This window comes from Squalius cephalus (assembly GCF_949319135.1).
Source record: "Squalius cephalus genome assembly, chromosome: 14".
Lineage (NCBI taxonomy): Eukaryota > Metazoa > Chordata > Actinopteri > Cypriniformes > Leuciscidae > Squalius > Squalius cephalus.
The window spans coordinates 22,069,841-22,085,814 of record NC_137135.1 but is presented as its reverse complement, the minus strand read 5'-3'; positions in this window follow the sequence as shown (position 1 = coordinate 22,085,814).

The window sequence follows — 15,974 nt, the reverse complement described above, 5'->3', positions numbered from 1 at the left end:
TACCACTGTTTGTTTGTCAACTTTGAGAAAACATGATAATCTTGGAAATGGAAAAGTACTTTAAACCTATGCTTAACATGACAGCCTTTGGATCTATATTCACTGTAGTCCTTGAACAGCTATCATGTTCATTTTCATGCTATCTGTTGACTGCAGGAATACTTCAGTTTGAGTTCAGCTGAGTTCAGCTGTCTTCTGACTTTGCTGTTGCCCTCATTTGCGTTTTTAGTTTGCCAGCCAACCAGCCAGTTAGTTCTCAGAGCCTAAAGTTACCCCTTTTGAAAGCGTGAAGGAAAACTCCAGACACACCACAGAAATATGCTCACACAAGAGTTCTTTTATGAGTTTGAAAATACTTAATGTTTGGCAGCAATACCCATGTCAGATGTATCTGCTCTGCACAGTGGACTTGCTGTGTCTTGCCAAACTCTTTGCCAGACAAAATCAGGTCATTTGGAATGTCAGATCACCTCTGCTGGATATGCAAACACTTAAGCGCTCGTGTTCATCTACCCTATGTTGTTTCCATCCTGCAGATGTGTTCTCACATCCATATGTTCAACCCAAATATAGTACAGATTTTTTTTTTTAACTGTAAATCCACATGGGAAGTGCTGTTTTCATAATATCAAATGTAGCATAGCATAATGGGAATGGAAATAAGCATCTTTTGAGAGCTGAGTTTGCATATGACCTCATTTTATTTCAATGTTTGAAGTGTAATGAAATTCCTTTCAGTTGACACAATGATTCCAATCTAATAATTTCCTGTCTGTTTCTTCAGTCGAGTTTAAAAACACTGTAAAACATGCTGGGCAAGTAACATATTTGCCACAGTCATATGTCATATAGGGACCATTTCCACTCTTTATTTCCCTCTGTTGTGTTTTCTGCCCTCATTTTATATCCTAACAAGAAAGCTTTTATACCAGTTGATCTGATTTTTCTTTTGTTAGGACATTACCGCCATTTTCCGTTCTATCAGACAAGCCATTATACTCTTTCTCCCTCTTTCTTGTTCTAACATAGCTTGTGACCTTAACCAGACTTATAAAAGTCCACAGAACAGCTGAACATCTCATTAATTCAGAAGGCTTTTCCATATAATATAATTAATTCTTGTAACTATAACACCCAGAACAATTTCTTAAAAAATTCAAATAAAATAATAGATCATTGCTCATCATTCATATCAACTCACAGCTGTTTCCATACTAACATCTCAATCCTCCTTTCATTTGCCTGCACAGCTGACCTGCTCCATTTCTCAAGCATGTGAAAGTATGGAAAGGAATTTTACACTGTCTGTCTTATTTTTCTTTCTTTTCTTTCTTTTTTTTATTTATTTGTTGCTATGACAACATCACTCCAGCAACATCCCACCTGGTTGGCAGACAGATGTACGGTATGAGATCGACAGCATTAGTTAAGACACAAGAAGCTATGAGAGCTCATACCTTTGTACAAAAACACGAGGCTCTAGACACGACATGGGTGCATTAGCCCCCCTCAGATTCTCATCTGGAATATGAGTCTTGCTCAACATTAATGTCCTCCACGTGAAGCCAAAAATGAAACGAATGAAACAGATGGTAGAAAAAAATCAGGGCATGTTATAACCTGAAATTGCACTTTGTGATGAAATACAGAAGGTCTTCAGTTGTGCCACAGCTGATGTTTGCTGAGATTCATGTTGGTCATGGGTTTTTTATCTTGGAAAGATGCTATCTGCGTGTAAAAACAGCACAACACGCCTGAGGCAGGCAGCCAGGTTTCCTTCAGTTGTTCCGTTCAGTTTGTCAAAAATAATCTCTCTTTGGGGACTGTGTGCAGCTGTCAGATCTAACAGTAGGATACTAGCCATTTAACTCTTCCCTAACCACAGAAACTCGAAAAAGTGAATTGGACTGAAAATACAGTGGTTTGATCTTAGTTAAAGGCATAGTTGAAAATTCCAAAAATATCTAATATCATAATTTATTCACCTTTGTGTTCCAAAACCATTTTATTTCATTTGTTTTCTATATGGAACAGAAAAAGAGAGTTTTCATCATACAACAGCAGTTCATAGTGACCATGTACACTACAGCATTTTAGTCTGGACTAGTTTTAAGCCTTATCTGTGGAACCTGTGTACCAGCTGTGTACTAAGGTGAGCAAGCCTAAATGAGAACACTTGGGTTAAGTCAATTAGGTTAGGTATAAGCACATGATCTTGGTCTAACGGTGCTCATAAAATAGAAACAGTCATCAAAGTAATTTAATGAATTACCCCAATACAAGTACTCGTCTTGCTGGCCTCTGACGTGCATGTTGTTTTTCATTTAGATATTCCAAATAGTCCATGCTTTCTTACAAACAGTAAATTAAACCTGTCTCTTTGAAGGATTAATTCAACTTAAATTTAGTCCTATAGTCTAGATGTAATCCTTCCTGTTGCAATCAGATTTGTTTGATCCAGAACAGGCTAAATCTATGACTATTTTTAAGGGTTGTCTGTGCAAGTCATTTTGAGTTAAGACAGCTCAAGCAGGCATTTTAGTCTGGGACTATTATAGGTTTAAGCCTGGTCTGTGAAACCGGCATTTATGTTTGAGTTTGGTAGATGTATTAGAACTTTCACTTATGTATAAAAGACTTGTAAAGGTATTTTAAAAATGAACTCTTTGTGTTCCACACCTTACAGGTTAGGATACAATAAAACATTTTGGGTGAACTATCCCTTTAAGGTTTATCTCCCTGTCTGTGTCTCCCTCTTATATTCTCAGCCACACTACCACAGCTCCCTTTGTCTGCCTGACAGGAATGCACATAGAACAAAGAGTAAAATAAGCTATGTGTGTGAGATTATGATGTGTGCATGTCTTTGTACGTGGGAGTGTGTGTTAGAGAGAGAGAATAGTCACTGGCATGTTTACAAAAGCTCTCACTAATGCTGCGTCTGTCCCCATGTGCTAGGGGTTAACCCCACATGAGAACTAGATTAGGGGACACAGCACACTGCACTTATTCACATGTCCAGATATAAAAGCAGGTCAGAGAATCTGCCTCACATCGGCATCTGAATCATCTGAGCTGCTGTTAAACTTACGCACATGCAGTTAAAAGGAGCCCATGTCATTTCACTAAATATAGGCGTGACACAAAAGATAACTTTGGAAGCCATTACAGCTTGAAATGTCTTCAGCAGTGAAATTATTTTTTAAATATCACCAAACTTTCCATTGCCCTTTCCAAAAAAATGTTTATGGTAATTGTATGGAAAATGGAAATGCATTTGTAGATTTTCAAGGATTCTCTGAGCATTTTATACTGAAGTAATAGTGCTACTGCAGCCGTAACCATGTTGAATTTTACCAAGGTTTGTATCCAAAAATGAAGATATTCATTCAAACATGCTGCTTAATTGACTTGTTGATACAGCTAGCATTTGATGAGTGGTGTATGAAATGCAAAACATTATTTATTGTTGTGTCAGGTTGATTTATGAGTTGTTTCAGCTGAAATACTTGCTCATAAAGGAGAAGGCAGGTCATTTTTGGAGGGTGTCTATTTGGGAGCTGTAACCTATGCTTCCTCCGATTGGAACGCTGTGTAAATCAAGAGTTGAGACAGCTGCTGGACATTATGTCAAATAAAAAATGATCTTGGAAGTCTAAAATGTCAAATTGCAACAGTTATGTGATAATCTACAGAGTGAGTGTGAAGGACTAATTTGAATTGAGAATAAATATAAAATTGCTATTTGTATTCTGAACTATGTTTAGGCTTAAATTTTGTGATGAAAGAGAACTGAATAAAGAGAGTTATGTGCCGTAGAGTGCATTACAAGTAAATTAGCACTCATTTTTTCCGACATTCTGGAAAGACCTTCTGGGAAATGACTCGAGCAGGAAGACAAACAGGAATGGGCAGCTCAGAGCAGGCGGCCAGCTAATGTGGCAGGATGGACAAGAGACAGGGAGGCAAAAATTTCATTCCTGCTGCTCAACGTCATCTAAGGGCAAAAGGAACTGAAGCAGCAGACCTCAGTTTATTCATTCTTAACCTTTCCCTCTCTTCCGCTGTAGTCTGTGTGCCAGGAAAAGCTAAATCATCATGTAAGCAACTCTGAACATTAAAAAGAAAAAAAAAAAGAGTAACTTCTAAACTCTAAATCAAACAACAAAAAGAAAATTCTATATTAGAATTTATATAGATATACTATATATATCTATATACTATATCTATATACTATATATATATTGGGTCAGGGAGAAGAAAAAGACCATGTAGCGTAGACTTTACCATTTACATCATTTTGAAGGTTAACTGTTTTAGAATGCACACAGTCAACAGTCAGTATGTTATAATAAAGGTTTGGTTTAAAGGAGAAATAAATTTAATCTGAGAACTTTTTCGGATCATGTTCGGATCATGATCACTCACAGGCAAAAACATACTGGTGCTCACTGCTGATGTAGCAGATGTCAAATCAGTTTAAGTCAAAACAACCATCGCATCATCCTGAATTAATTTTGGGGTACAGACACTAATTTAAAAAGTGGTAGTACTGTCAAAAATCTAAATGTAACTTTATATGATTAAACTCTGCTGCCATCTACTGTCCAAGAGAGGTGTGTAGTCAGCATCATTACACATACTGCATCTGTGTATTATGAAGAAGGCTTGTCTGACTCTGAGATGTGTTTGTCTGTCTTTCACTCTCTCACTCTTTCATACTCTCTAATATAATGCAACAGTAAGGAACGAGCTGTTGAAATAATGTCATCACTATCATGGTTCATCTTAGTGATGGCGAATTTGCACTAGCCGGTTCCCGTGGCAACCGCCTCACTACACGATGTTGAGGGCTCCGGACCTGTGCGGATACTCTTTACAGCCTGAACGCGTTGTGCTCTTTCCAGCTCTTTCCAGCAGTGAATAAATCAGCATCAGCTGGCAAGCAAAGCAAATAACTAGCATACACAAGGAACACATTCCTGAACTTAACAACACAAAATTAAACAAGAACTAATAAAGACTGGAAGTCACCCAGTTGCTCAAACACACTGTCTGACTGTGTGCAAACAATGCTTGTCTGAACCTCATAACTGAAAAATCAATGCTTACATTTTATATTTCACTCAATTTTGCTTCCAGTTCTTGCTTTTTACGTCATTGTTTGACATGCGATTTGAGGGCCACTCGACTTGGAGAACAGATTTGTGTGCTTGAACCCCAGAGATCTCCACTCTTCTCTGATAGTGACAAAGTGACAATTGCTAAAAAGGCTTGCTGAGAGCAGAGGACCTTTAGAGACGAACTCTGTGTGTCTGTGTGAGAGAGTTTTTATCTGGGGAAATATCACACTTTTATGTCAGCTTAGAGGAGATGTGACTGAGCATCTCTGTGGACCATCACCCTAAAATACTGCTACAGCACTGGCTGTAAAAATGTAGGTTTTTATCATTGTCTGTTAAATTCTTGGCCACAGATTAAAAATGTCATAATGATTGATGCACGTTCAGATTATTTGATCAAAGAAAAAGAACTATGGCTGCATGCAGTTTAAATTCATCAGCACAAAAGATACTGAAACTTACAGTCCACTAACTAGCTAGTGGTCTTCCGTTACCAATGCCTGCTGTCATAAAAAAAACAACTGGAATTTGCTTTTGTAGTACTCAGGGGAAAGAACATAAACAACATTTCAGGGACAAAGGCTATTTGATTCAATAAGATGTCCAGAGGTACTCAGCAATCCCTTTGCTATGAGTATCCAGCACCATACAAGCCTTCTCCATCAGCTCATTTATCAGTGTATCAATGGAAGGTAGCTAGTCTATTTTTAGCCCTGGGAACTCTTTACACAGGGGATGTAAACATAGCTGAACACTTAGCAGGACACTTGGCATGGCACTTGGCTTTTTCCCTATCACATATTTTAGTAATCATCATAATTTAGGAATCATTCAAAAGCTAAAAATTCATCATGTGAAAAGCATTGTGAAATTGGACATCGCATTACAATGGAAATTGTACTTGTAGCGAGCCCCTCCCCCATGTTTCAAATATTAAATAAATGTATCGCACTATTTATGAACCTTATTTTTCACACAAGAGCAGGCGCCACCATTTTTTAAATATAATGTGCTAGATTTCTGGTTAGCCTCTTCCTCTAATCGTAGTTGTATTGTGAACCTGTAGTTTTGCAGCTACTTTTTAATATGGACTACAGACAGACTGGCGTCCTTTACGCAGTTAGGGTGTGCCATAATAGCTGGTTCAAGTATAAAAAAATACATGCAAGATGTTTGTTTTGACCATAATCCATGCACCAGAACTGAATGTGGACGTGGGGCACCCTATGATCTGCACGCTGCAAGAAGCTCGTCGGCTTTGGTTTTGTAATGTGTGAACAGCTGGCAATGCGAGTTGCTTGTTGTTTTTACAGTATGTTTTAGTCAAATAGTTAAGTGTAGGCTATCTGTTGCATTAACCATTCAATCACCATTTTGAGTTCTTTGCACGCACATTAATATGACTCTATGCGTTACATGTGAAACGGTGCATGTTAAATTGCATTAAGGTTCTAAATGCAGCAGTTGTTTAGCATTTCTCTTGTGTGTATTTGAGCGACACATTTGTGAGAAACCGGCAAAATTTCCACACGTTTGCTCTTTCCACTTCATTAACGGCAGACCCACGGAAGATCATCCCTTTAATATTTGGTCACTTCTTTACGATAGAAATGTTACAGCCACTGAACAATTTCTTGAACAATAACATGTGGACATCAAAACACGCACACTCGAGGTTTAAACTTGTATTTTGAAGTCGCGATGAATGAACAGTTTGTATATATACATATTGATGTATTCTCCTGTGTTGGCATAGGTTTATAGATTATTTAGGTTACAAATCTGGTAAAATGGCGCACATTGCGTTCCCATATGAACGTCATAAGCAACCCAAACTCACAGCATTTGCAGAGATGGCATTTGTTAAACGAAGACCCGTCTACTCTGAGTCACAACACAAAATAATTGAAAATATGCTCATAAGATGTCAGGCCACTTCTTCATTTCATCCCCCATTTCATATTGTGATAAATATTAACCATCACGGTGTTTAATGTTTTGTGCGTGCTCCCATAACATCGCTTCTTACCTACCGGCTAGCGAAACAGAAGTCTAACACATTAAAAGGAAGTACGTCATCGTATTTACTTCCGCGTTGCAAAATAATTCACAATCCTGATGACACTTGTTTTAATAAAATCTATAGAAATAATAATAATAATACTAATAATAATAATAAATAAGGTGGATAATCAAACCTTTTTTTTTTTTTACTTGATAAAGCGGAAATAGGTCCTTTAAGCCAGCGTGGATGTGCTAAATGAATCATCCTACTAACAGATGCAAAAACATTCTGTGCTACAGAAAAGTCATCTTTTGGTTCGAATCACTCATCACATGAATGAGCCTCTACAATTCTCAATCCCAATTCACCCCTTGCCCCTACCCCTTGGCCCTACCCCTCCGTTTTGCGCGTTCCCGTGAAGGGGTAGGGTTGTCTCGATTCTCTTTTGGTTGGAGGGGTATAGGGGTAGGGGTAGGGGTAGGGGGAAGGGCCAGATAGCCCTTGAAACGAAGATTTTTCGGGACCACACTTAAAAACGAAGGGGTATGAGAAATGTACCTGCATACACCGGCTACAGAGGCAACATATGCCAATAATCATTTTCTTTATGTCACATTCAATCTTGTGTTCATATTTACGGTCATGTTCCTCAAAGAAACGGTTGCAAAAAAAAAAATCGCAAAAGTTCGTTAACAATATGACGCGTGTAAAAAGCAAAAGTTTGAAGTGAAGTGGACGCGCGAATGAGGCGAATTCGCGTCCACCGCGCCGCGATAAACGCCTCATTCGCGCCGCAAGACCTCCAGACGCGCGTAAACGCGTCTTAACATTGAAATCACTCACGCCAGACGCTCTATTCGCGTTTGGTGTGAACGCAGCATAGGCGTCGAAGATATCGTAATCTCCGTTGTTTTCTGCGAACTTCAGAAAAAAAATGCAAAAAAAAATAAAAAAAGTAACTCACGCAAGACTACAGCTGACGACGGCATCTTGGAAGTTTGTGATAAACATTGGCGCATCTCCTGTGACGTAGGCGCTAGCAACGAAGTATAATGACGTGTAACGGTGTAGTAGTGGTGTCCCATTTCTTAGGGGAATATGTTCACCCCTACGCCTTGCCACTCTGTTTCAAGGGGCAAGGGTAAGGGGTAGGCGAAGGGGTATAAAATAGAATTGGGTTTGGGCCTTAGGCTACAGTCAGTGAAAAGCCAACTGGAGATTAATTTAGCTAGTCCTGCTCTCTAAACCATTAAGACTGCCTGAGGACATGAGGTTTCTTGAAACATTTTTTTTTTTTTTTTTCATTAAATTTTTAAATCCGATAAGGTTATTCTTTGCCGTTGCATTCAAATATAATTTGCAGTGACGTTGATATCGATCACGTGACACGCGAGAACCAATGGCGTTTTGCGTCAACCTAGAGCAGCATACACGAGTTTGAGGCCGAGGTGGAAGAGTTTACGTGAACAACGACTTAAATTTCAGTCATTACACAAACTGTGATATATCTGGTCTCAGAAGAATTGGAATATTGCTCACCAGTTATATAAACTACTGTTTTCTTCGAGCTTGGCATTTACAATTAACATTTCATTACGGAAAGGCTGCATGAGGACATTCTGCCAAAGATACTGGGTTAGAACAGCATGGTGGTGAGAATTTTACAAATTAGTATCATTGTTGTTATACCTGTTTGTATGAAAAAAATAATTGTGGAACAACAGCTTACTAGACCTGTTATGGTTATCAAGGCCTAGTGGTTACATTACAGTTCTTTAGATGGCCATTGGAGGGCAGTGCTTCTCTGCAGTTCTATTCAAACAAAATTGAATTGCTCTTTATCGAGACAGAAATGCACAGTGTGTTTAATATAATATGTGACTGTTCCTATTATTAGAGAAAGTAATTTTGTCAGGATGAATGCATGCCTCCTGGACATAACGTTATGATCTCTGGAATATATATTTCATTGACTATGGCATTATGTGACTGGCCACTGTTGCATATCCTGAAGAGAGTGTATAGCACATTAACCCACAGAAAAGTTATCATGTGAATAATCTGAAAAGTTGCTGATACAGATGCCATGTAATTGTAAAATGAAGTGAATGAAGCAGCAGAGAATATAGGATTTCAGCTTCATGTTTGGATAAAAATGTTAGCTTTGCTCTGTCCCAATTAATTTCTCTCTTTGAAGTGGCTTCAGCCCTTGCTGTTGTAATAACCTCCCTATTCCCCTGATTCATGGAGATCAATAGATGTATGTGAATGGTCCATATCATAAAATGTACCACATACTGTGTCTGATGTTTGTGTTACTTTGGGCTCAGGCAGTTCATTTTAATTCCCAGAAAGCCTAAAGAAAGTGACACATTTACAAACCTCCACAAAAATGAATACATACAAATACACATATAGCATAGTGGGACAGGGATATTTGTGTTTAGTTTTTTGTTAGGTTTTTTTTTTTATGTTAGACACCTGTAGATGACAATGATCAGCACAAACTTTGTAGCCTAATTTCACAACTGAAAGGCAAAAAATTCAGTGTGATTGACACAGGAGATGTTCTTCACACAATTGAGGCAGAGCAGAGTAGTTTTCATCAGGTTCCTTCATTATCCCTGTGATGAATTACTGTGCATCATTATAGCAAGTGTCTGATAGCTTGCACCGTACTGTTTGTCATTCAGGGACTTCATTTTCTAACAGGAGAGTTTGGGAGCTATGAGCAAGCTATAAATACATAGAGGGGAAAAAATGTAGATAAGAGGCCTTTGGATATATTTAAAGCAAGATAGGAAAATTAATGAGCGTTTACCTAAACATTTATGCGCTTATGTGTGTGTGGCCGAAAAAAGTATTTGGATATTTCACTGAAGAATGATAATTCTGACATCATGTACCCGCCCTCATGTCGTTCCAAAACTCTTCTGTGGATCATGAAAGAAGACATCAATAAGATTTTTTGTTTCCATACAATGGAGGTCAATGGTCAACAAAACTGTTTAGTTACCAACATTCTTTAAAATATCTCAGTCATATAGTTTGGAATGACATTTTCCCCATACTTTAACATATATGAATTAGTTGCATTAACACAATTATATTAAGTGGCATCTTCAAACAAATTATGCTAGACCTATAAGTTTATAGTTTATAGACCTAAAATTTTAGTCTATGCATGAAGTCAGTTCTCCTCAAGTTCCCACAGGTGTTCTAACAGGTGTAGTAGCGCATCACATTAACGTTTGACAAGCAGCAATTATTCAAAAAACTTTTTTCTTAATTCTGAACACTATATCTTTTCTTCCTTCATTATAAACCTAACAAACCTAATTTTGTCAAATGTTTTTCTTGAAAGCTGTGTTTGCTGTATCATCAAGGTTGGCTTATAAGTCAAAATATTTTTCGGGGTCAATGCGTGTGTGTGTTTTGGTATTTGTTTGTTACAGGCACATGTAATGGCTATAGAATATCGAATTAAATTGTATTACCTTTTAATGCATGGTAAAACTGTGATCTGGCTGCTTGTAAGATGTTCGTAAGATTGTGAGATACAGAGTACTCCAGTCAAGAAGAAGTAAAATAAATATGCTATTCCCATTGCTCTTTGGTCTAGTCAAAACTGGTGACAGAAATTCAATTAAACCTGTTTAATGACCCTCTGAGGAGTCCCTGCCAGATGCCTACAATATTCTGAATGTGATTTAGAACTGGCCTTGTGAAATAAATTACATCCCAAGCCACCCGCGGATGCCACACACTAAACTAGCATACTAAGGGGGGAAAGCTGCATATGTAGTATAATCTTAAATATTCATCATTGCAAATAATATATTTTGCTGTATTTTTATTGTACACAAACGAGGGAATCTCAAAGAGAAGGATTTGTAGAGAAGGCATTTCAGCTGAGAGAAACATTAGCACAAAGAGGCCCTAGATGCTGTTTTATTAGTTTCTATTTCCCCTTTGTTTTTAAATTGCCTTTGTTCTTCACATATCCTCAAATCCATCTAGTCCTTTAAGACCATAATCCAAATGTATCTATAGAGTCCTATAATTCAAAGCCATTTTTTTTTCCCTCAGTGAACTTCTATTAGACTGATCTTACAGAATTTGCCACAGGTGAAATACAACGTTCCTGCTGTACAGCACAATAACAGATAGTAGTCCCTGGACAGGCAGCTTTGTAATATTGTGCAAAGCTCAGTCAATCTGGCATGGTTTTGTTGTGTGAAATATTGAATGAAGGATATATTGTTGTTGTTGTTTTATCAACATTTGATAACCCCGGGTGTACGGCTGCAAGAAGGGTCTTCTGGACTAGACTCTAGATTGTCAGGTAATTGCAGAGCTTTTCAATGTTAATAGTACTTTTAGTCACAAGAAACAGTCTTTATGGAGTCTTTCTTATTGTGCATATTGAGTCCTGTGTGAATTTCAACTCCTTTGATGTTCATAGCAGTGTATGTCGCCATAACAACAGCTTACAGCTTTATTTATAGCCTAATGCAACGTCGTTTGCATTCCGAGAAATCTATTATGACAGCCAGCGTGAGCATTGATTCATTTCACATTTACATTTTAATGACTGCAATATCATATTGCTGATGGGGACATGGGAACAAATATAATTGTACTCCATTGCCCGTGGCATTATTTTCCATAATGACATATTCATTGTCCGAATTACAATAAATTAAAGGCTATTATTTTTTATCAGAAGATATGCTTGCTTGAAAGCCAGAAGAATTTTTACTCTTCAAATTATTTCAAGTGATCTCTTGAGTTCCAAAATGTTAAAAGTATTAATTTATTGACATCGCCTGCCTCTGTTTTGTAACCAGGGTTTATATGTGGAAACTGCTTAACATGAGTGTCAAACAGCCTGACTGAAAATTTCAATGTTATAGGATTGCATGTTAAAAGTAAATTTTAAAAATCATGATTTGTTTTCTCATTTATGATTAGCTTTAGTTTGTATCATAAAGGCTAATAGAAATAATTCAAATTTGCATTGAAACATGCATTTGTTAAGTGCAACGCGCACATGTGTGTGTTAGGAATAGTTCATTTAAGGAAATTAAAGGGCCCCTATTATGGATTTTTGAAAATGACCTTTCATGTAGTGTGTAACATAGCTCTAAGTGAATGAAAACATCCTGCAAAGTTTTAAATCTGAAAGTGCACCGTATATAAAGTTATTGTCTTTCAAAAGTAAGAGTCGACTCAATGAAATGAATTGTTTTTCAAACGAGTCATAAGCCGTTTCGTCGTGGCGTCAAGACGAAACATTAGCATAGTGTCCGCCCATTGCGCACGCAGACACCAGGGAAATCTTGAACCTCAAACCAGCAGCTGATTCCTGTGGATACTGGACAGCATCATGTCGAGAAGACCATTGATCAGGTATGTAAGTACAAGTCATAATAGTATACATTTATATACAACAGCAAGTATTATTGATAAACAAATGAGATTTTTGTTCTGTTAAATTCACTAAATCACCCACTTTTATTTGCATTTGTTTCAGGAACTCAACAGATTTGTTGAGTCATTAGTTGGACTCATTATACTGGACTCATTAGTTCTATGATGATCTCAGTGAGCCCATCTGTGACCTCATCCGACACTCAAAGCAGCCGACACCCAAATTTGTGGTGTTCCATCATGAACTGTTTCATTCGTTATTTAGTCGCCTTAAAAATGAACATTAAAAATTACAAGGCACATTTTGTCAAGTTGTAAAATTTCACATATTTTCCCAAGATACTCAAATTACACAAGATAAAACAATCCAAATTCCCAAAAGAAAGTACCTTTGTACCTTTTTGTTTTTTATTGTGTTTGTTTCTTGAGTTTTTTGGTAGTTATCAGCATATTGTTGTGCATGTATACACACTAACTGTTATGGCCCGTTCACATTTTTTAACAATACCTTTAAGAGTACAACGGCTTGTCACTGGGGCAGTGCCCTTAAAGGGACAACTATGTATCTTATCAACCCCTAAAAGGTTCATAGTAGTACCTTGAGGTACGTGTTGCTATAAGGTACTAATGTGCATCTTTTAGGAGTAAAACATATGTCCTTTTTTTTACTGCCCCAGTGACAAGCTGTTGTACCCCAAAGGTACAATTATAAAAATAAAAAAAATCTGAGAATGCACCAACAACAATATAAAGATACTAATAAAGATATTGGATATGTAACAGTCAGCTCCCTATCTCCCTAGCCCACACCATAACTATAACAATAACGGCACAGAGAAACAAATTCTTTGGAATCACTGATAAAATATTACAATGATATTTTCCAGCTGATGAACTGTTAAAACTTTGACTGCCAATCAGTATCCATCCTGCTTTAAAGAGCTTGAGCATTTAACTTGGCAGACGCCATACAAAGTTACCACCATACCGCTCGTTTCGTGTCTTAGGCCATCAATGTGTACTTACGATGGGGAATTGTTTAATTTGGACTTCTCTGTGCATGCTCTTTGAGGTGGTGACCATAGACCTGCATTATATGACTGACAGACAAAAACGGTTTGACCTAAAAATATCAAAATTGAAACTACTGCAGAAACAAAGACACCTACATCTTGGATGCCCTTGAGGTAAGCTAAAACATACCAAAATTGAATTTCAAAGTGAACTATCCCTTTAATGTTCTTGGTGTGAACTGGCCTTTAGACTGTCCTGGACTCAGTTTCTACCTTTAATGGCAATATTCATTCACAACGCAAATATATAACTAAATCTAATTTTGATGCAGCAAGTGGCAAAATAATGAAACATTTGTTTTATAGTCACAACATGTCCATTGTTGATGTGTCTTATGTTCTAAGACCACCTGCCTTGCACACTGTAACCAGAAATCTAGTGCTTTATTCTGGGGTATGGGGTTCAGTCATTAATGGGAATGGTTGAAATGGGGGGAGTTTGTTTTAGAGGTAATGTTTACACAATACTAACTATGCTTAACCAACTATTACTTGCTCTGTGAATGAGGTATAGGCTAATTAAGACCTTATTTGGCAAAAGGCAGATGCATCACTGTAATAAAGTAACGCTATTTCAGCGAGTTTTAGTAAGTGGCTGCTCATGAGTGTTTGTTTTAAATGTCAGAAAATACCACGCATCCCCATTACTTTTAAATTACCTCCGCATTGCCCACCATGCTCAATTAAGTAATGGGAGTCTAGTTAGTTAAAAGCAGTTAAAGAATTTGATGTGTACAGTCGGTTAGAGCAGAGGTGGAGGGAATTATAGAACGCTTCTTTGTGAATATAAACCTATTTAGCAAAAAAGCCTGATTCTAAATGTATTTTCACTTTTACGGGGCAAGTACAATCATGCAACAAAGACTTCCATTTAATACTTAAAAGTTTGCTTATTTGAATAATTATGAGCAAATATTGCTTTTGGACAGTCTACAAAATGGATATTTTCACACTCAAATTAATTCGCCACCCCTGGTGAAGAGTACTTTGTTATTAACAGTTAAAAAAAAATACATTTTCCATATAGTCACTCAACTGAGTCTCCTGTGCTTTTAGCCTTTAATTAGACCCAGAGACCCTTTCGGAAAATGCTTGTGTTTCAGCTGAGAGAGCTTGCCCTATGGTGGCCAAGATTTATCTGAGCAGCAGAATGTAAAGTAGCCTCCACAGAGACATGATGCCTCACCGACCACTGTTCAGTCTGGTCTCTGGATAAGAGGCAGTGGAGCTCTGGTGGTGCAAATCACACATCGAACCACATGTTTGTGCGGGCAAATCGATAGGACTCTTGGGTGCCAAATGGCAAAGAATTTTGTCAAAATTGCAGATAAAATTGAGCTTATCATCCCATCACAGTGGGAATGCTGGTCAAACTCTAATGTCCTCAGTGATGTTGCCATTTAAAAAAAGGGTTACAGTGAAATGTCACATTGCCATTCTAAAAGGTGTAATGGCCATTATTTACAGTTTTTCTCAATTGATTCGAAGTAAGGTTGATGTCGATGTTGAAACGTTTCATAATTTTTTCCAAACAAATTAAAAAATTCAAATGGCGTCATATTGATGAATACAACTATTATGAACTTTAATACAAAGGTTCATCTGTGAAAAACCAGAGCACACAAATGAGGACAGGGGAGAAAAAAAGAAGAGGATAGCTATGTTTCCATCCACCTATTTTTATGCGCGTTTTGAGATATTGCATAAAAAACGTTGGACGGAAACCCCAAGATGCACAATTGAGGTGATATATTTTGGAAACACATTTATCAATTAAATCTCTCGATGCGCAGCAAAAAAACGTGTGTGATTTTGCCACAACAGAGGATGCGATTGGATAACTGGACAAACCAGCGGATCAATTTCATTGCTCAGCATCTCAAATGTTGGTATGATCATTCTGAGATGTCTGTCATCAGAATGATTTGGTATAATGACTTTCCAGAAGTGTCTCTCATGATTGCATTCCCAAACATCAGGCATCTGAACGCAAGATAACATGCCAGCATTTAGTGCATTATTCTTGAATGCTTTATGCGTTATTCCCATTTGCGCATAAGTTATTGAAGACTAAAAAGAGGTGGTGAGGACAGAAGTAGAGGGGCAAGAGATGAAAAGAGAAAGAGCAAGAGAAGATATATAAAGCAGACAGATAATGGAAGATTATCACTTTATCACGTGGAGGGAGACAGAGTCTAAGGATTTTACAATGAGAATGATGTTGTATACAGTAAGTTTAGAGAGAATACATTAATCTTTAAGGGCAATTATCTCTTCAAAAGTAATGAAGTCAAAAAGGAAGAAATTATTTATTTGGGATTTGTAAGAATTTTTAATTTT